Source organism: Thermobia domestica, chromosome 7, assembly GCF_964235325.1.
Source record: "Thermobia domestica chromosome 7, izTheDome1.hap1.1, whole genome shotgun sequence".
Classification (NCBI taxonomy): domain Eukaryota; kingdom Metazoa; phylum Arthropoda; class Insecta; order Zygentoma; family Lepismatidae; genus Thermobia; species Thermobia domestica.
Window position 1 is genome coordinate 225,894,187 of NC_137460.1, and position 22,643 is coordinate 225,916,829.

The 22,643-nt window shown below is 35.9% G+C and overlaps 1 protein-coding gene across 7 annotated transcripts in view; it reads left to right on the top strand.

The window, feature by feature from the left end:
• Lar (tyrosine-protein phosphatase Lar) overlaps positions 1–22,643 on the top strand; it is a 1,526,023-nt gene that overhangs the window by 328,710 nt on the left and 1,174,670 nt on the right. For all 7 annotated transcript variants that reach the window (XM_081765888.1, XM_081765893.1, XM_081765890.1 and 4 more), the window contains exon 3: positions 4,965–5,033. The gene's annotated coding sequence lies outside the window, so the exon portion shown is untranslated. The remainder of the gene's footprint in view (positions 1–4,964; positions 5,034–22,643) is intronic.

Genomic DNA, 22,643 nt, shown 5'->3' on the forward strand with positions numbered 1-22,643 from the left:
AATAGGATTAAAAATAACTCTGTAAACAATTACATGTGGATTACTGATTTTAATAGTAGTAAGTGGATTAGTATAGATAAAGTATAAATTATATGATATAGTTAGTGTAATAAAAATCAATCCTGAAACATATATCAATCAATAGATCTCAATGAGCTAAACAGAATAATATTTTCCTGGGAAAATTCTCGCCTCAGTCACTATGTAGATTAAAAATGAAATTTGTATCCATTAGGTCGGTCAACTATATCATTAAGTTTGTCAAAACATTATAGAAATACGTATTAAATAGTAGCCTTACTAACATCGCAAGATATAACCATAAATACATAGACTTGAGTCCAGACTACTTGTATTAAAGTTGTAACGATTAGAGGATTAATGTTGTTAGCCTGGCTGACTCTAATTCTATTTGTGTATGGGGTTTGTAGCTTATGAGTAAAAAACAGACTAAACTAGAGAAATATCTTAGATTTCTTCCTGAAATTTGAGCTAAAACTGTATAACACGTAAGTTGAACTCAATCAGAGTAATGATTATTGAAGCTGATATGAGAAATAGTAAAATCTTCGTGTTCGTGTTAATCTGATTTATTACGAACAGGTTTGTACACAAGCGAGGTTTTGGTCATGTTTAGTTATCTGGAATCTGTGAGGATAATAATAAAGGAATTATGGCCAATAAAATGTCATACCAATTGTGTCGCTGGTTCCTTGCTGTCAAGAAGATCCAAATCCACACCTCTGTCTTCGATCAATATAAAATGTCCTCAAGAAATTATAAAGTTTGATGATTAGAGCATATAATAATAGTAGTAGTCCTTCTTAAATCCTTTAAACACTATTCAGGCTCGAATAATATCGTAATGTTAATTCACGAGTCGCATATTGCGGTCGCGTAATACTTCTAAGACGTGACTTGTTTAACAATCTATGTATACTCTGAAGCAGGCCCGTAGCCAGTCCGAAAATGTAGGGAGGGCCCGGGGGAAGTTAGGGGGTGCCCGATCCAAAAATATTAGAACATCCCATATTATAGTTCATTTGCAAGCTTACCGTGAAAATTTTAGAGGAAGGCAGTAAAAATTTAGGGGCCCCTCCAGACCTTCCCTGGATACGGGCCTGCTCTGAAGTTACCCCGAGATTTTACTTCGGCGACTCGTATAACGTCTCTGTCCGTATCTCTCATTCTTCTCTACGACTCTCGTCTACACTTACCCAAATTTTTAAGGAATCATTTTATATGACCGAAAAAAGTGAGATTGCAGATTTCAAAGAAGTTTCCAGACAGCAACGGTATCAGTGGGCACGTGGAACTTCAGTTGAAAAAGAACATTCTGCTGACCAAAACCGCTTAAAATTTTTAGACACAAAATTCCAGATATTTTAAATTCTGCCAATCTAAGAAATTACTGGAAAAGATGAGTACAATCCTTTTACAATATTACAGACATTTGCTGTGATATACTTTTGAGAATAAAATGCTGATTTAATGACAGTTGTTTAACAGTCTTGTTATGTAAGTTCTTTTGGTGTAATCTAGCTTGCAGTAGCTTGTTTCATAATAACAATAACTAGGAATCATAATTAATGTGAATAAACTCTGTGACATAATTTCTTTTTTAAACCTTTTGCAAGATAATAAAATTTAACAAACACAAGAGATGATGTAAATAAAATTAAGTTGGATTACTTTTATAATATAATATATCGTAGCATTTCTTCGTTTTGAACTGAAGTACCTTAACAATATATATTTTCTTTTTAACTAGTTTGGAAATCCGAAAGTGTTTAAAGCGTTATGATAAATATAATAAACAATGGTTTCCACCGTCCTTTGATTTTCCTTACCATCAGCATCAGCACAGAGTTCTTGCCCTATTTCTGTTTTAAGAAATATTAATGCATTTGGATAGAAAAAAAAAAAACATATGTGAGTATTTAAATTGTGTGTGTTATCAGTGAATTGTAAATTTTGTAAGAAACATAATAATGACTGTGAGAAATAATTTTAAAAAAAAACACTGTTTAAGGAAGAATAAGATATTTTCGACTAAGTCGGGACGTTTGATATCCTAAGGTAATTGACAATTTAAAAATACTAGGGTGGATCAAAGAGTAATACCTTCTGTGGCAAGGGCGCCCATCAGGGAGGGCAAATTGGGGCGCTCACCCCCTAGAGGAAATTGTACTTCGGAATATCGAAAACCCAATAGAATTTTTACATTAGTTACAACAAAATTTGAACCTATATTTGAAATGTCGCCTATACTCCCCCCCCCCCTTGGAAACCACAATATGGGCGCCCTTGCCTATGACATTAAAAGTGTACTAATGAACATACAAGAGCAAAAGATATTACAGACAATAACCTGAAATGTCCGCTGCAGAAAACTACGGCTTAACGTATTCTCCATGATTTTGAACACATTTGCACCATTGTCAAACCCAGACATCAAAACCATTTTGGAAAAAAATCAGGGTTTTGCTTCATGACCTATGATTTTAAAGCTGTTTTAAGTTCATTATTTGAACCTAGTTATCACAAACTTTGCGATATCTGAAATCAGCAACATTCTGAACTGTAATACGCTTGTCTCCTCGAATCAGTTCATCAACACGTTCTCGATTTGCATCTGAGACTGATGTTGTCGGCCGGCCGTTTCTCGGTTTATCTGAATATTTTTTTTTTTTTTCGTTTCTGAACTTATTCAACAAACGCGACATTACAACATCGTGCTGATGTCGATTACGGCATCCCCATAAACATTTCTCAAGCCGTTGTGGATTTCCTTAGATGGACAACCTTCCTTTGACAGAAATTCAGTGACTACTCCTTATTTTAGCTTCAGATCCATGCTTCTAATAGAGTCAGTCTGAAAAAAAAAAACTATATTAGTAGAGTAAGATTACTTCTAATATCGTGCATAAATGGTTCAGTAGCAGTAGTAGAAACAAAATTATAGCGACAGAGGCATTACTTTTTGATTTTCCCTCGTAGTGAGTAAATTAGTTTAGATTAAATTAAAATAATTCAATAACTGTAACAATAAATGGACAATAGTGTTATGTGGAAATCGTGAGTTGAATTAGATCTACAAATGAACGTATTACCTTTTCTTTTTAACACTAGAGAAAAAAAATCTGTACATTTTGCTCTGCACCAATTATAAAGAACTTTCCAAATCTTCAAAACTAGACAAGATCAGATTTAATTTTAAATGTGTAGTTAGAATTGTGTTTTCATTCCTGGAAGGCTAGCAATTAAAGGTGCTGACACTCACTGTGTTATGAAGTTTCGTTGTCAGTTTAACAAGTGATCACATTGTCAAAGCAAAACTATTATCTAGGAAAGAAAAGTGTTCAATACTAATGCATAATAAAATACAGCAATTACAGTTCACATTTCGTGCATTGTTTTCAAGCAGTGTCAGCATCCATTAAAATGAAATCCTTCCTGTATTTCACGATCCGTCTATTATAGGATTGTGTTCAAATACCAACATGTGTCACAAATGAGACACATACACAGGAAGGGTGAGAGCACGGAAAGTGTGAGTGTCCACTCATCACGTGCGTACGAATGTGTGAAACAGAGTTTAATTTGGCGTTGCCGCTAATTAGCATATTCTCGGTGCTTGAAATGGGTGGAGTCACACGCATGTTAATGGAGACTAAGGGAGAAACCAGCTGGAAAATGAATGAACTCTCCCTCCTCCTCCTCCTCCTCCTATTCTTGTTATTTCCATCTAACTCGTTCTGGCTACCAACACATTATATTCACTGCATATCATACATTCCACACATTTCTGTGTCAACGGTCAAATGTATTAATCAATCCCGGAAGTATTAAGAAGAATTAAGTTTGGCTGAAAGAAGAGAACAGATTTGAATTCTACAAAATTGTTAGTTTATTATGGGGGGAAACGTTCAAAGATCACACATACAACGAATCGGTAGATCTCATTAAGCTGAACAACAAGATGGGGTGGATGTAAACCCTCGTGCGTAATTTTTGAGAAAATTTAGAAAAAAATATGACGTCAAAAGGTACGCCGTTCTTTTTCAGTAATAATTGGTAATGTTTGTTCTGCTGGGTCTGTTAAATTGCAGATTGTATCTGTTGTCTTCTAACGGCGACACATGCACTCATAATAGTGACACACACACAGTACTTTAAATAGCAGATTGTATCTATTGTTGTCTTCTAACGATGACACACATACTCGTAATAGTGACACATAATCCTAACAGTGATACACACACAGTACTTTAAATACCAGCTGTCTTTATTGTTTTCTAACGGTGACACATGCACTCCTAATAGTGATACACAGTACTTTAAATAGCAGGTTGTATCTATTGTCTTCTAACGGTGGCACATATACTCCTAATAGTGAGACACGTATAGTACTTTAAATAGCAGGTTGTTTAGTGTCTTCTAACGGTGACACATGTACTCTTATTAGTGACACATAATCCTAACAGTAATGCAAAGATAACCTAGTACTTTAAATAACAGGTTGTGTATATATTGTTGTATTGTAACAGTGACACATAATCCTAACAGTGACACACACATACACAGTACTTTAAATAGCAAGTTGTATCTATTGTTGTACTGTAACGATGACACAATCCTAACGGTGACACACATGCTCCTAATAGTAATACAGAATCCTAATAGCGACACACACAGATAGTACTTTAAATTATGGACTGTGAAAACATATACCTAAAGATATGAAACTTTTTGTAGATGTTGAATATATCGGAACACAGTAGCTAAATATTTACACTTACTTTGGTAAGGTTAAACATAACCCACTCTCGTTCTCAATTCTTTTATGTGTTAGTACAGTAATTTCGCTTTTTGTTTCGTAATACATAAAATTAATGATTTGAATATGAAAAGGGGAAATATATCACTTTTATATTAATTAATGCTACTCTTTTATTTTTCAGGCACCTAGATTCCTGGCAACTAGTCCGATACGATTGAAGAAAGTGAATCCTGCAAGGAGAGAATAAAAGGTAAGTTGCCCGTGTAGATTTAACATCTTAATTTATTGGTGATGAACGTTGTAACAATTAGTTTTATGCTTGTTGTGTTTTGTACTATACTGCGCGGGCCGGATTGACGTTTCATATGGACCAATAAGCTCGCGACGCACTGTTGCCAAACCTCCGATGAGAAATTTCCTTTTAATAGGCCAATATTGAAGCATGCTGACAAGATTCTCGTCTTACTAAGAATATACAATATGTCCGTTGAACCAGTCTTCGACATCACAGCGTTGAGAATGTCGTTGGTAGCAAGTTGGTGTACGTGAGAACAGCACTCAAGGTCAAACATTAATTCAACTCCTGCATGCATTAATATTCTTTCTAATTGGGATCAACTACAGAAAAAGCAAGGATTTATATATTGCCAAAATTGTTAACTGTAGATATGAGTGAAGGGAAGCAGTACAAAGCTTAACGTGATTGCAACCTTAAGTTATGGAATATTAAATTTTATTATTTTTTTTTTTATCTTTCACTTTCACATCTGTTTGACAACGAAGATTTTACGTATAATTAGTAGTTCACTTGGCGGCAGTCTGTTAGTCTATCTCGCTGGTATGGTGCCTAAACGCACCTTTAATGCACCGGGTCTCGGGTTCGGTGTCCGGTGGAAAAGCCTGAAAAAAAAACTGAACACACTAGTAGTTTGGATCAGCTTAAAAAGTGTAGGTTCATGTCTCAAATAACTTCAGTGTTAAAAGGAACCTTAAGCTCCAGTCCAATCAAAGAACTAGTTTGGTTGTAGCGTATTGTCTGGGCCAAATTCGAGAGTAATAACTATTTTTCTTTTCGCGATATCCGCGTTTGTCAGGGCGAGTAAATCTGACTTAACGTCAAACTGGTCAACTTTGTAAATAATGACATAAATTACTGTTGGGCTTGAACAGGGAGTATTATACATGAAGAAGTGATGTACAGGGTCACTATAAATGATTCATTCTTTTTCAAAAGGATATATTTTCAAAAGTATTACATGTACAAACATGAGAGATACATGGAAATAACCGGAAAATCGCCAAGTTTGTATTCCCACATATCCCCATTACCAATTATTATTAGTCGAGTTCAGGGAACGTATCGATGCTCTCATGCAGACCATTGATAGGACGACGCTACAAAATGTGCAAAAAGAGGTCGACTACTAGAGAATGTGTGTTGTGTGATCAAAGGGCAACGTATAGAACATTTGTAAAGGGTGCAGGAAACTTGGTGAGTTTGTAGTTATTTCCATGTCTCTCGTGTTATAGTTTTGAAAATATTGTCTTTTGAAAAAGAGCCTTTTATTATTCTGCGACTAAACAGAACTAACTCTCTTAACACACTTTTAAGTACTCGATAGACGATTCTAATAATTAAATGATCTCTGATTTTTGTTTCAATATTATAATATTAAAATTTCCTGTCCAAAGACTTGCTTAAACCCTAACAAAAAAAAAAAAAGAAAAAAAAGAAAAGAAAAGAAATTTGACATCAATGTGAAACTAAGGAGTCCCATGTAAAACCGCCCGGCACGTGTTTCATATTATTTACTTGTAAATTAAATAACGATTTACGGTACTTGCATTATAGTTTGAGTTCTGTTCATAACACCACAGATGGCTGCTTGTAATGTACAATAAGTAGAGACCGCATTCCTATGTACAATTTGCGGGACTGATTTTATGTGGGACACCCGGTATAATAGACAGCGTTACCAACGTAGCATAATCTGACTCTATAGTACACTAAAATATATCATAAATGATTCGACGTTATTATAATTGCAAGAAATTATACACACATTTTTTTAAATGAAGCTTTTACTCACTGCCGCCTTCAATTTAATTTGTTGTGTTTGTTCTGTTATAATGCGTATCTTTTCATTTTCTGTATATACCTAGGTGTATATATATATATATATATATATATATATATATATATATATATATATATATATATATATATAATGTAAATTGATGTTTGATTTATTAGACTAAATAATTCGTTTTTATAAAGTACATTTATTTTCAGAGTACGCGGATTTCTATTCGAAATAGAAGTTCTGTTTAGCCCTAGAATATTATTATTCATGATGTAGAGTAATACATCACATGGTGGAAACTAGAAATCTGAATTTGATTATTTTGTTACATTAAAATAAACAATATATAGCTTCACTGCAGACAGACATAAACAAAATCAATAATTGGACTGTGAACCGTATCATTTATTGTATTAAATAGATAGACTACGAGCGGCCTCGGATATTGGATTGAGGTATACGAAGACTATCTAGAGAACAAATAATATTTGAATAACTATTGATTTAAATATCGCCCATCATCCCATTCCGGTATCCGCAAATGCCTTATACTATCCAATTTTAAGTCTTATCTGGATGCGGGTGTTCGCAAAATAGCCTTTTATGCCGTCTCGTTGCGATCCAGAATGTGCCGTATTTCTTTTGAAATGCAGAAACATTCCTACACGTACTGGGTGAGGAATTGGAATAGCTGGATTTAGTAGTTTAGGGAGTGGATTCTGTGAGCCCAGAAGTTTTAAGCATTAAACAAAGAACCACTACAATCGAATTCGTTTTCGTATCCGCAAGCAATCTTGTTCTTTATCTCTCATTCGTTCGGCACTTTCTCCGAGATTTAAGCGTGCTTAATGTACCTGTGACTGTTTCAGTGATTTTTCTATGGTTACTGGTCACTATAGATAGGTTTTCATTAGTTGTAAGTACTGACTCACTTAAAACAAGGAAAGTAATGCTGTTGAAGTGATAAAAGTACACATATTTTCATATGGGCATGTGTTTCTTCTGAAATTCTGCACTGAGTGTGATGTTTTTTTTTTTTTTTTTTTTTGTATAGTGAATTCTGTTCAGTCGTTACCAGTGGTAGTACTTCGGAAACTACTGTAGTTATATTTTCATTTGTCTCCATATCCGATCTTTCAACTTGAGGAGATGACTCTTGTACTTTGTGCCACTCTTACAATATTCACAGAGTAATTGGAGATGTCTGAAGCTACTATGGCCAGCAATCATGACGTCATACAATAATCTGAGGAGAAGGAAATCTTTCAGAATGGTAGTGCCCGATTCGCACAAGTGAAAACTATCGGTAGAAGTGATTTAAAAAGCATGAAAACAATCTGTAGTTTTCACAATCACCAATTGAATCACTGTGGTTTTGAAAACCAAGCAAAACACCGTTATTCTTATCTGTTTTTTTTTCCTAGCAAATGAAGCATTACCTGTATAAAAAATGCAATAAGATTCTATGCAAAATATTTATCGTCCAATCCAAAGATTTTTTTTTTTTTAATTTTCGTTTTGGTAGACTAACAGTGGACTATTTTATCATGGGTTTGGTTTGATTGGGATGTCTGGCCGACATGAATCAGAGATGGAGTGGGTCGTGAGTCAACAGGACGTGAATCACCGACCCACTACGACCTAGTCTATTGTAGACAGCATTTTCTGAACACTGGTGAATTTGTCTACGTTTTACTTTCAAGGCCTACATTTTTTCCTTTCGTCATTTGTTTATATGTACTTAACTGAGATTTCTAAGTATCCCCCCTTCCTCCCACATTCTCATTCCACCAATTATTCCACCGTCATTCACTTATCTTTATCATCCCTTATCCTTTAGTCTAAAGGACATAATTGTTTGATGTTAAACTGAAAGATTTCATTTCATTTTCATTAAGTTAATATATGTTAGAATGGACCAACTATTAATTTATAGGCGTTACATGTACCATGTTTTCCTGAAAATAAACCCATCCACAAAATAAGCCCTAGCATATATTTTTTTTTCAGATTGCTAATAATAAAATAAATTCCTACTCCCATAATAATTCCTACCTCAAAATATGCCCCAGTAGTTGCAGGACTTCAAATTGTTACTTTACGAGTAATATATATAATATGGCGCTAAATTCGTTGTACAAAAGCAGAGGAGTGATTCCTGAGAGTAAAACAAACAAAAATGTTCCTATAAACATAGGGAGAAAACCCCATCATTTACGTGTTATAGGCTGCCGAAAACATGAATTCTAAAGGTCCATAGCTTCAAAACTATGGGACATACTGCAGTCGGGTCAAGACTTCACTTAGGAACTAGTATGTGCTCTATCCAAAAATACATGTTTTAGAATCCTAAGGTACTCACGCAACAATTTTTATGGAGGTAGTTGGAGAGTACTTTATATCATAGGTCCGTAGTCGAACTCCCTCTATAAAAATTGTTGTAGTAACACCTCAGGATTCTGAAACACGCATTTTTGGATAGGGCACATACTGTAGTTCCTAAGTGAAGTCTCTTGACCCAACCAAGGTAGGCCCCATAGTTTTGGAGCTATGAACCTTTAAAATTCATTTTTTCATGATTTCGGCAGCCTATAACACGTAAAAGATGGGGTTTTCGCCCTATGTTTATTGGGATTTGTTCTACTCTTAAGAATCACTCCTCTGCTTTTGTACAACGAATTTAGCGCCATACTATATATATATAAGAACCAGTCTTATTTAAGTGTCTTTAATACTGTTTTAATCGTTAATGGTAAAAAGGTTTAAAATATTAGGTTCTAAGTATTTACACTAAATTTAAGTATCTTTATCTGAAGCTTGGAACTCAAGTTTTTAGAGTTTGCAGAACGTCTCTCTCTGGAAAGTTGAAAACCCGCGCTCAGTGTAAATTGTGGCATATCTCAAATACAGTATGGAAACAAGATTAAGAAGTGAAATTTATGTGTGTTGCATAATGGAGATGCTGTGGAACGAGTCGTAGAAAATCACAGGAACTGTCTCTTGTGGCTGTTCCACCTTCCTTGAAAGTCTTCTTCTTTTTCTTCGTATTTTTCATGGCTCCATTAAGGGCAGTCCACCGTTCCACTATTTTACAACCCATTTTGTGGTAGTGCCCTTGCGTCACTACTGCTTGTGCAAAAGGTGTCTTTCCGTAGAGTTTCTTGAAAGTAGCTCTTTTCCAAGCAAGTTGGCCTTATTTACTTTTATGGGGAAAGGGTGGAAGCAGGTGGGGGGGAAAGGGAATGCTTGTTCTTCTGTCTTCGTCTCCTTTTAGCATCTCAGAGACGGCCAGTGTGGCCATCCAAGATGTTATATTCAATGTCGAAGTCAGTTTTATGCAAGGGTGGATAACTTAACGAAATGTTCAATATCTACAATTTGTTATCTGTTACGGTTACTATTTTGTAACCCATTTCTGCACCTAGTTAATAACGTTATTGGTCAGTGTAACTTTTAAAATGGTACGCTCTGAATTATGTTACGCTGAGTAACGTTACTCAATGGAACATTCTGCATTTTGGTATTGTAGTTACGGTCACCAAGGGATTAGCGTTACTCGAAATACCCACGTATGTCGTACCTGCTTGAGATTGTTAAGATAAAACTGGTTCCACTGAATACCAGTTCTCTCTCGAATCCAAAGGGTTTTGTTCCTTGATTTTAGCGATATGAAACGTATTAAAATTCTGCAGAACATTTTTGTGTAAGTAGACATATTTTTGTTATGATGAGTACCATTTCTATGTTTCTCTTTTCTTTATCGGTTACCTTTTGTACCTGAATTTCATCTTCTTCAATTCTGATGGTCTTGGAGTTACGCTTGAGTAACGTTTAAACATGCTTGGCGACAGGGAGTCTAAGGTTGGCTTTAAAAGAATCTCCATTATACTAGTAAATAAATTCCACGTTTTTCAGTCTGTTTTCTTTTTCCTCATACTTAAGATTCAGTAAACACCTTAGGCCCTCAGGCACATGTCCTTTGAGAATAGCATTACTTTGATTGCTCTGTATTTAAAAAGAGGAAAAAGAGAAATGATCAAAGAGTGAAGTTTTTAATGTAAGCTTATTGATAAGATTTTTACTTCTTGTGATGACACTGCGGATAGTTGAGTTGATTTGGAGTTTAACGTCCTTTTCGGCAGCGAGGCTTTATGAGACGGGACCTACTGATTAATATGGAATCGAAACCACATGTGCTCACGCCGGGAATCGAACCCGGGTCTTCCAGGCGAAAGGCGCGTACGAGGCATGAAGGAGCTCACTGCTGGTAGTCACCATATATGTTTATTTTACAACAGTCTTGCACTGACCAATGTGGTTGAAGCTCGAGCTCACTTCCCAACAAGGATCGAACCCGGTGCTACACACACCAAAGTTACACATATATATTTGCCCCCAGGGAAGCAGGAAGGACATTTCATTTGCTTGCAAGCAATTTAGTTTATAAATCAAATACATATCAGACATCAGTGGCGTAGCGAGAAACTCATCAAGGGGGACCAACACACAAGATTTGGTAGAAAGGATCTTCTGAGGGGTGCACCAATAACTACCAGTAGGCCTACATTTGAATTGAATTGGATTTTTTTAAATGCCTTTAGGCACCTGTGGTGTGAATGAGGAAATGCCCTGGAAATCCTAAGTATCTGTTATCGGTGAATCCTTTTGTTGAACTTTTAGAAAATTGAGTTAACTATCGATTTTGCAAAACTTCCCTTTGATTTAAGCCCAAATCGAAACATGACAGAGGGAAATTTCGGAAAGTGTTGCTATTTTCACTCCTAGCTTCTCACTTTAGGTAGTGTATATTCAGTGGTGCCCCCCCCCCTTATGTCCAGGACGCACCCCCCCAATTGTCTATCCGTAAGTGTTCTTCCATGAAAAAATCTTCTTTTCGATTAATTTTTACACTCCCTGAAACATATTTATACAGATTTTTAACCCCCCCAAATATTTCAATGACGCACTTTGCGTCATAGCCCCCCCCTTGTGGGCACCCCTGGTATATTTACAAGGAACGGGGTGCACGTGCACCTTTGCACCTTTAAACATATTTCTATTTTATCTTATTTTTGTAAAAAAAAAAAAAAAAATCTGCCAGAGAAAGAAAATTGTCAAAAAGTGCTACCCATTCAGAAGACTATTTTCTTCTCATGTGAATGTTTTGACTTCTTGTGGCAATGTGGTAATCTGTATTTTATTTTGTCTCATTTTCTCCCTTTGATTTGTAATGTTCGTTGTTTTGTTTAAATGGTTATAAGTTAACTTGCGAGAAAGTGTCATAGTCGAAGGTTGTACTACTTGTAGAACTGATATTAAAAAGTAAATAAAAGAATTATCATGGAAACAAATTTTTCATGTTGTATTCAGAAAACAAACATAGGGTTCTTGCGGTTCTAAATTGCGGTTCTGAAATTAATATATCGCAGGCATTCGTTGATATAGTAGCCTACATGTTGGTTTTCACCAGGTACATTCGTGAAGTGTCCCCTCGAGATTCGTGTAAAATTGATTTAAATACAAAGTTCTCTGTTGTCTAATGTGTATTGTACTAAATTTAGCTGCCCATGCCGGTAATTAGCATATTTATGGGCCTTCATATATCCGGAATTCTATCATACACTACCATAACGCTCGGACACAAAATTCATTTTAGTTTCTTTAGATGTTACTCACTGGACATGAATATGGACATATGAAAAACAAATTGGATCAAGTACTGCTTCTGACACATGTTACCCATCCCGGCCGCCATCTTAGATCTGCCATATTAGATTTTACTTTTGGTTTTTCAAATGGAAATAGGTGCAAGTGTTACATCGGACATTTACGTTTACATTCACTGGTGTAATGTATTTTACCGTAGCTTGTACCATTTGGAAGGTATTACATGTTCATTCCCTCCAGCCACTTTGCGAATAGACATTGCAGGTTAATATCAGTTACGCTTACGTTTTTGATGTTGACAAATCAAAACAATTTCTAACTAATAAACTCCTTACAACATAGGTGTCATAATCTTATTACATTTCCATGAGTGATTGTTATTACTTCCATGTTATACTAACTTATAATAAGGAAGTATTGTATTCTGTCAAAATGCCTAATGTAGATCCAGATACGGCCAGATTTGGGTGAAGACCTACCATTTCCGTATTGACATCTGTGTGTCTGCATGTAGGATATAAGTTGAGAGAATATTTCATCAACGATAACACATAAAAGATTGCATATACACACGGGGCCCTGCACAACTTTCTATTTGGTTCAATATGAAGTGCTTGACATTTAATGGTATATACAAGCAACGATAAAACTCAGTACACCAATGAAATTCCGAGAAAAGTTTACATTAATTTGATGTATCATTTGAACCTATTGCCATTTGAAAAACCGAAAGTTAAATCCAAGATGGCGGCCAAGGTGGGTAACATATATCAGAGAAGGAGTACTTGATTCAATTTGTTCTGCATATGCCATTCATGTCCAGTGAAATCTAAAGAAACTAAAAGCAACTTTGTATCCGAGTGTTATAGTAGTGTATGATTGAATTCCGTATATATATGAAGGCCCATAAATATGGAAATTACCGGTATGGGCCGCTTAAATTAGTACAATACACATTGGGCCACGGAGAACTTTGCATTTGAATCAATGTTACACGAATCCCGAGGGGACACTTCGCGAATGTACCTTGTCAGTCTCCGTACAACTTGGAATCGCTTAACATTAGTTTTACGGGAAGAAAAAACGACATCATTTGGAACAACTTTCCAGTTTCGATCATCTGTATTTTCTCCTTATTTATTCGGTGTAAGGACTTCAAACTTATTTTGTTGGATCTTGCTTATCGAAAGGTTTTTAAAACTGCCTTACTGCCCCCAAAGTCTGAAATTCAGGGTGGGGTGGGGGCGGATGCCCTCTTGTCCCATTGACGCCCCTATCTAGCGGCTGTCATATGAAACTATCCCACGGCCTTTAACGTGGTTTTAGTTATACTTATTGCGGACTCTTGACTGCGAAAATATTACGTTTGGAAATAGAATTCATTTGCTGAGCAAACCTGAACCTTATTGAAAATGGACTTAAATCCCTAGTGCTCTGAACGCCTCAAATATTACTTTTCTTCAATGAATTATTGACTTAAAAAACAACCAATTACATAGGCTTGCAGAAAATATTCTAAAGTTAGCACAACATGAAGTGTGCTTCAAACTATCATTATTTCTCGAAAATGTATTAATTTAAGATAATTGTATTAGTATGAGTGTTCTGAAATAGTAATCAAATTTTTGCAATTAAAAATCACACCCGCCTCCATGAAACGCGAATTTAGCCCCTAAGAGCATAACTAGGAAATTTTCAGAAGCAGTAACTCCGAAATGACTTGTTTTAAGGCTAAAGTAACCGCACAAGCGTATTTCTGGTAAAGTTCTAGCCTTAAAACACGTAACATGACTCCATTTGTATTTGAAATTTTGAATTCCAATCAAAGATGCCAGCCATGATGCTTGATAGCACTATCTGATGTGTCAGACCACTTAAAAGTTTCATCATTCTCCCTCAACCCGTTCTCAACGCACAAGGGTGGTGAGGACTTTTGTTTCACCATGCATATTGATAGATTGTGTGAAATCTCCACAGTAGGTAGATTTTAAAATCTACCTAAAAAGCTAATTACAACCAAGAAAGTACTTATGAGAATCACTGGCAAGAGGGTGTAATAAAAAGGGGTGATGAAATAAGTTGAGAATTACTAATCTATACTGAAATATTCTGTACCCAGCACAGTGTTATTAATCAGGATAAAATAAATGAAAAGTTCGGTTACTAGTAAAGAACAAAAAGTCCTAAGAAATAAGTTATTACATGATTTTGAAACATGTTAAAAATCGTGTTTTAAACTGTTCAAAATGTTTAAGACGTTTTTTTTTCGTCTGTGTTTTAAAACATGTTTAAAACGTTTTGAACATCTTTTTTTTTATGTTTTAAACACGTTTTGTTCTTTTTTTAAAAAAAATAAAACTATTTTTTCCAACCCTTGTCTGGTGCCTAAGTAATATAAAACAAAAACCATGTACCAAATTGGTCGCCAGGTTTGAATTTTCGATCGCCAGATCGCCAATGATGACTGAATATTTCAGTTTGGCGATAGACATTTGCATAAATTATATCTTGCAAAAAAAAAAAAAAAGAAAGAAAGAAAAAAGAAAAAAAGAAAAGAAAAAAGAAAAAAAACTATATGATCTTGTTGCTGGATTCAGACTTGAGGTTTCGTGGCGTGCCTGTAATATATAGCAAATCAATATATAGAAGTCATTACATATGCCGGCATGAAAAGGTAAGAAATATGGCGTTTGAAGCGAATAACTGACAATGTACAGGGCCAAATGAATACATTCTCACACCCAAGATTATACTTCAGCCCCTTCACTTTCCGTCAAAAAAATTTATTCGTAGTTCTTTTGTTGTTGTAAAGGCGAACCTGTCCTTTGCCCTGTCGCTTTGTAAAGTATAGCGATCTTTATTCTTTGGACAATGGGCTATCTGCGCACCATATTATGATTATATTCAGCCAGTAGTTACGGAGAAATAAAATAGAACATACAAGGCAAGCCGAGCCGAGCCTATCGCCGGCCGAGCTCGGCCATCACATGTAGTGATCTTTATTCCTTAGATGATTGGGTATTTTCGCATCAAGTTTGGTTTAAATTTAGCTGACAGTTACCGAGGAATAAAGTACTACATACACACACATATAATTACAGTACATCTGGAGTAAAAGTACAACATCCGGTCAGCTTACGCCGGGAACTGAAAAGAAAAGTCCTAACATCAGGATCACAAATAGAACATACTATATGTAAGCGGAATCCACTTTCAACATCGCAATATTAATGGGGGGGCTTGAGCCGGGTGATCCTCCCTGACTACGCCACTGTCAGACATGACCTACAGCTTAAGGGGATGTCTTCCCATCATCAGAGGCTTCAGAATCTTCATAAGATAACATGTAAAATTTAATTCATAAATATCTTAGAAAATACTGTATATAGGAACTGGTAATTTTGTTGCCAAAGAGTAATACAATTCAGATGACTGTCACAATTTTGCACCTAATTACTTGGATTAATTGTAATGCATTCTTCCGTATTGAGTTACTGCAGGTAAAGAGTCAAAAGACCACTTGCAAACCTCATGAATTACTATGGATGACATTCTTTGATGAACAAATGCTGAGGAGGGATGTATTATGACAATTTGAAAAGTGAAACCCATGTCTACCCCTCCAGTTTCATAACCATTTATGCCTTGAGCAGTCTCCCTTTTCACTCCCACTTCCCACTGTTTTCTCACAACTTTAAGACACAACTATCTGAATGTGCTTTTTCGGCGTAAGTTGGTATGATTCACGTGTCAACAAATTACTTCGTAGAACAAAGATAATGATCTTTGAAACCTCAGTATGGAATGTCTTTCCAATTGCTTTTCTACATCTTTTGTTGGTTGAAACGGATGGATTCTCCTTCGAAGCAGTAGCTCTAATCTCTTCCACTCACAATTGTACAACCAAAAAAAGTCTAAATGTTTCTTATATATTTGCCTATTTCTTTTGTTTTCTGGAAGGATAGATTTCTTTTCATTTTATAATATTTATCACAAAAACGCACACAGTACGATGTTTCTGTGGTTAGAACGGATTAATTGTGTGCAGGGATGGCAAAAATCAAGTTTTCGTTGTAAGTTTTTTTTTTTTTTTTTTGAATAACTAGAGTGGTTTATCAAAACTCCATTATATATTTACCATATTCGCGTGTGTCAGTGTGTGACAAAAATAAGTAAATAAATAAAGTATTTCATGGATCATCACCAAATTTGGTAAAAGAGTCAAGAATTAGGAAGTGAGTTTGTTATTAAAATAGTCTTCTCAAACCGAAAGTGGTTTAAAGAAACCATTTCCGGTTTCATCATTGATCACCATAGATCGAAAAACGTAATACGTATTAAGATCCGGGTTTCTGTTTCGTAAGAACATATTTAATCTCTATTATTAACTCTCTACTAAAACCGGAAGTGGTTCATTCAACTATAATTTCTCGTTTCAATAAATATTGGTCTACATAGAGCAAGAGCGGTAGATGAAAGCAGTTTTCTCCATTCGGATACCTCTCAAGTGTCTCAAAAGTGCAGTGGCGTAGTCAGGGGGGCTCACCCGCCTCAAGCTCTCCCCATTAGTGTTGGAATGTTGAAAGTGGATTCTGCTTACATGAAGTATGTTCCATTTGTAATGTTAGAACTTTTCTTTTTAGTTTCCTTAGTAAGCATAAGGGAGCTTGTAGTTTTACTCCAGATGTAATTAAGTATGTGTGTATGTAGTACTTTATTCCTCGGTAACTACCAGCTAAATTTAAACCAAATTAGATGTACAAGTACCCAATCATCTAAGGAATAAAGATCACTACATGTGATGGCCGAGCTTGGTCGGCGATAGGCTCGGCTCGGCTTGCCTTGTATGTTCTATTTTATTTCTCCGTAACTACTGGCCAAATGTCGAAATTTGGTGTGCAGATAGCCCATTATCCAAAAAATAAACATCTCTATACTTGGTGGCCGACTCGGCAAAGGACAGACTCGGTTCGGCTCTGTTTATATGTTGTACTTTATTTCTTGGTAACTATTGGTCAGATTTAAATCAAATTTGGTTTCCAAGTATCGCTTAAGGAATAAAGATCATTATATATTATGTCTAGGCTCGGTCGCCGACAGTCTCGACTCGACTTGTCTTGTACGTTGTATCTTCTTTTTCAGTAACTACTAGCCGAAATATTTTAAACAGGGACGCAAGTGGAATGCAGGACAAAAATGTCCTTCTCTCCTCTTGCCTTATGTTTTCTTACTTACTTGACAAAAATTATATTATTTTGCTTGGTGAATTCATTTCCTTCAACCTTCAGAAAATCATGCTTTCGCAAAGCTCTGCTTTCTTTTAAGCCCCAAACAGAAACATGATGACAAAAAGTTTCGGAATGTGTTGCTATTTTCACTGCTCGCTTCTCATTTTAGATAGTGTATATTTACAACAAAGGGGGGAAGTGCACCTTTGCAGTTAGGGATGCATTCGAGTCGAGTCGAGTCGAGATTTAAGCCTGTCTCGACTCGTCTCGAGAAAATGTTGTCTCGACTCGTGTCTCGACTCGAAAATATGTTTCTGTCTCGACTCGACAGTCTCTGTCTCGACTCGACTCGAATTCGAGTCGAGACGTCTCGAAATTCGAGTCGAGACAAAATGTACGAGTTAAAATATACGCACCCATCAGCCAGACCATTATGACTACCTACCTAATTGTCAGTATGTCGACTTTTGGCATGGATAAAAACGGCGACACGTCTTGGCATACACGCAATGATCCTTGATAGGTCGCTGGAGAGAGCTGGCACCACATGTGCTCACTCAGGTCACCTAATTCCCGTAAATTCCGGGAAGGGGGGCGATGTGTTCTGACGTCACGTTCAATCACATCCCACAAGGGACATCACTCAAATGTACGGCTCCAATTTCAATGAAACTTTTTTTGGTGATAGAAGGCATGTATGCATCATTACTTGTGATGACAAATTTTTGCCATGGTGCATGTTTTCTATTTTTTTTAAATAACTTTTAAGAGTTGTGATGTGGTTATTAGAGATTACTACAGAAGTCCCTTACTACCCTTTGTAAACGGAGCGTTAATGAAGAAAAGTGAAGAAAAACCATGTGGATACATATAAGTCCTGGGGGGAAGTCGTATGGTAGATATGACTTTGATGGCAGCCATCTTGAAATCCGCCATTTTGAATTAAGGTCAAGTTTTCAAAATGGGAATAGGGTAATATGATACATAATTTCGGGCTAGAATTTAATTAGAAAAATAATGGTGAGGTTAGTTTTAAGATACACCCATTTGGGGGAAAGTTACATTCATATTAATTGTTTTTACTTACTGTGTGCGTAAGTCCCTTCTTACTTTCGTCTCAAGACCTCTAAATCGATCGCAACGGCAGAGCCCGGTTTCGCACTAGTGTTTAGAAATCTTTAAACTCACTTGAGGCAATATTTGTGGATTATTGTATTGTATTTTGCCTTTAATTAAATTTGAACCCACTTCATGATCTTGTGTAAAGTATCATTAAAAGAGAATTTCTGTTTTTATGGAGAACGTAAGCATAGCAATTATAAAAGGTGAGTAAGGTGCGTATGTATTTATAAGAAAGTTTATTTTACGAGTCTTTTGTGGTTCCGCCAACCTATTCTTTAGTTGTTTTTTTTTTTTTAATACTCATATCTCATAAATAAAAGAGCTATTATAAAATCTCTTACCACTATTCTTTAATACTTATAAAATTTTATTTATTATAAAAGCACTGGCGAAATATTTCTTATCGCCCACTAAAATTATGGTGGAGCTCCTTCGTGGCTAACGGTTAGTATACTTGCCTTTGGCGTGGGAAACCTGGGCTTGATTCCCGGTGGGAGTTCATGTGGTTCGGATTCCACGTTAATCAGTAGGTCCACGTCTCACATAGCCTCGCTGCTGAACGGGACGTTACATTGACTACATTATAAAATTGTAATTTGTGACGACTAAAATATCAGAAATTAAAGATTTTTCTCTTGGGTTTTGGAACATTTTGAAAAACGTGAAAATCTGGTACTGCACCGATACAACACACCTTTTGGATTTGTCATTGTGTAAAGTGATACAAACTAAAGAAGAATTACAACTTTATGAAATTGTATTAGGACTTATTTAGAAATAAACACCAAATAAGTGTAATAGTTCATATCCGTATCAAATACCAAGTTTATGATGAATCAACTACACAACGTAGGATCCAAAAACGCTCATTGCAATTTGTTCCATCCTTCAGTCGAACCAGGAACTGAAACATAAAGAGTGACATTTTCTTTTTAAAGATACTTTGTCCAGCTAAGTATTGTGAAGGTTTATGTCAGTAGAAGGAATTGCATTCCATTATACAAGCGCAATTTCACAACTTTATGTACACATTACTAAATATCGAACACCCTTGTCCATATGATTAGCGTACGCGTCTTTGGTGCGGGAGACCTAGGTTCGATTTCCGATGGGAACTCATATGGTTCTGAACCCACGTTAATTTGTAAGTTCACGTCTCATATAGCCTTGATGCTGAAAGGGACACTAAACTCTAATCTAATACTAAATATAAATATTTAAAGAAAAATGATGACGAACCAAGATGACGTGAATTTGGCTATCAAATCCATTTTGTGTTTTCAGTTATTTTCTAGTAGTATTTTTTCTAGGCATCCTTTCAAAAGACAGTGATGCAAATTTCGTAACTGCGAATTCCTGTTAGAAGCCATGAAATTATCCGATTAGATGCAAAATTTCCCGTCCACTAAAATAGATACCGTAAATTTACAATATCTAACAATAAATAATTTTGAAAGATATCGCTTTCGAGGGAAAAAATGAAGTGAAATCTTTGAGTTTTACGTCCCACGGTTATGCCGGTTAGGCTAAAGGAGAGGGGTGATGATGAGAAATTAGTGAAATCGTGGAATGAAGAAAGTGGGAGGAACGGAAGAACCCCGAGGAAACCCATGCACACGGTGTTTGTCCACCACAAAGTTCACTTGGTGCGAGCTGGGATCGAACCAGGGTCTCCAAGCACCAGAGGTGAACGATCTACCACTGAGCCACCGCGGCCCCGCTTTAGAGGGGCCATGACGTATAGTTGAACTCATTCTCGTAGTATGAAAGGCATTATTTATAATTATGCATGATAGGATCACAAACAAAATTTAAAAATATTATGTGCACTTTCTTTTAACAAACATTATATTGTCTTTTATGATGTGGAAGGGAATGTTATGTTCGAAAAAAAAGTCCTTAACACGATTCTTGTTGCTACACACTGCATGTTCCTAGCCACAGAAAAGATGCAGCGATAGGTGGGCTATTTTTCAATTGCTTTACATTAGTTTGATGTTTCAAGTCTTTTGTGTGTTTCTGAAGTTCACTTTTACCACAAAAGAGCTCAATATTGACATGTCTTACATAGCTTTGGTTCAATTCTCAACACGGACTGCAACTACCCGTTAAATTGTGCATCCGAAAGGCACTCTTTGTTAAACCTCGCTTATCACCGCTCATCTTAATAATATATATAACTTCACCGCGAAGCAAATGTTGCATTTCTCTCTTTCATCCTAACACAAAACAAAACTAACCACAGCTGTGACACGAAGGAGCTATTTCGAAAAGAAACAAGCTGTGCTTCATAGAGATGTATACCAAATGATAGAAGTATAAAGTATTGTTTTCTTTCCTGTTTATTGATATCAGTTGGTGTTCTTAATGAGTTTACTCATTAGTTTAGAAATAGTATATATGGAATTTGGACATATGTTGTACGTATTTTCCTGAGAAATTGATGAGACCAGAAAAATTATAAGGACAGATGGAATAGGTTTAAGCGCATCTACGTGACTTTATCAAATATTTATTCTCCATAATGGTACCACGCGGAAAACTTGGTATACTATAATCTTTGCCTCCCTCTGTTAGCTGTTTCGTATCATATATATTGGATGGTTTTGATATTTCTTCTGATCATTAAAATATAGCAATGGTACCTGTGTGCGTGCAGAAATGCAAAAGCACAAGATAACTTCCTATTTGTTTTGGAAACAACAACACCCATTTCACGTGTGCGAGAGAAATTGAGCACAGCAAGATCGGGTGTTTATGTTTACTCACGGTCAGTTCGCAGCAGGAGTCCATGGTAAAAGATTTGGCTAACTATCTCTTCATATTGACGTGAAAACACTCGCAAAACCCTACAAATACAAAAGAATGCGCTTCAAAGAAAGTTTAGACACAGATGTTTCAATTTTCTCTTAGCATCTTTCTTCAGCAAAAGAGTCGGTTCATTGTATTCGAAAAAGGGAAGGGAGAAAGGGTGAATTTATATTTTATGGGGGGGGTAACATTGTAAGTAGTATAAACAATACATACCGCTTCCGACTCGACCCTCATCCTACCTCAAGTTGTAAAGTAGAAACTACTAGAAAGGGACAGAAGTATTCAACATGACTGCGACTTGAGTTTCAGTTCACAATACTAAAACCAGTGAGCAAGTAAAGTCTTTTGTAGGATCGTGTTTGACTTCTTGAATTTATTTTTGAACATTTCTGTGAATTCAACAACAGAACGCAGTAGAAATACGGACTAGTTTTTACTCCAACCATTAGTTTCGCTCCAACCCAGGGATGCCACATTTATGATTTCGTATAATACTAGATTTAGTGATTTTACTATTGAACTAGTGATCTAGTACGTACTTTGGGTAAATAGGCACATTCTAGTGATTTTTTTGCATTTTTTTCTGATGCAGACAAATGACAAGGAAATGGTTCTTAAAATAAAAGGAAGAAGTATATTGCAGTTCAAAACAAATGTAGAAACTTTAAATTATTTTTTTTCTCTGACTGAGTGAAACCCCTGCTGTGTAACGACCTTAGGTAAACAACGGCTATCTTTGGTCCGCTACCTTCTTTTGTTAGCCGACATGAGATGTGTTACTTTTTTTTAAGAAAGTGAAGAAATAATTATCCAGTACATTTACGTTTTGTCAGGCACACAGGCGCAGTCTGTACTTGTTTCCTAACGAATTTTAGCAACATAACATAAATGAAACATGTGTACCAGAAAATAGAGGCAGTACAAACGGACATTTTAATCTGTGAC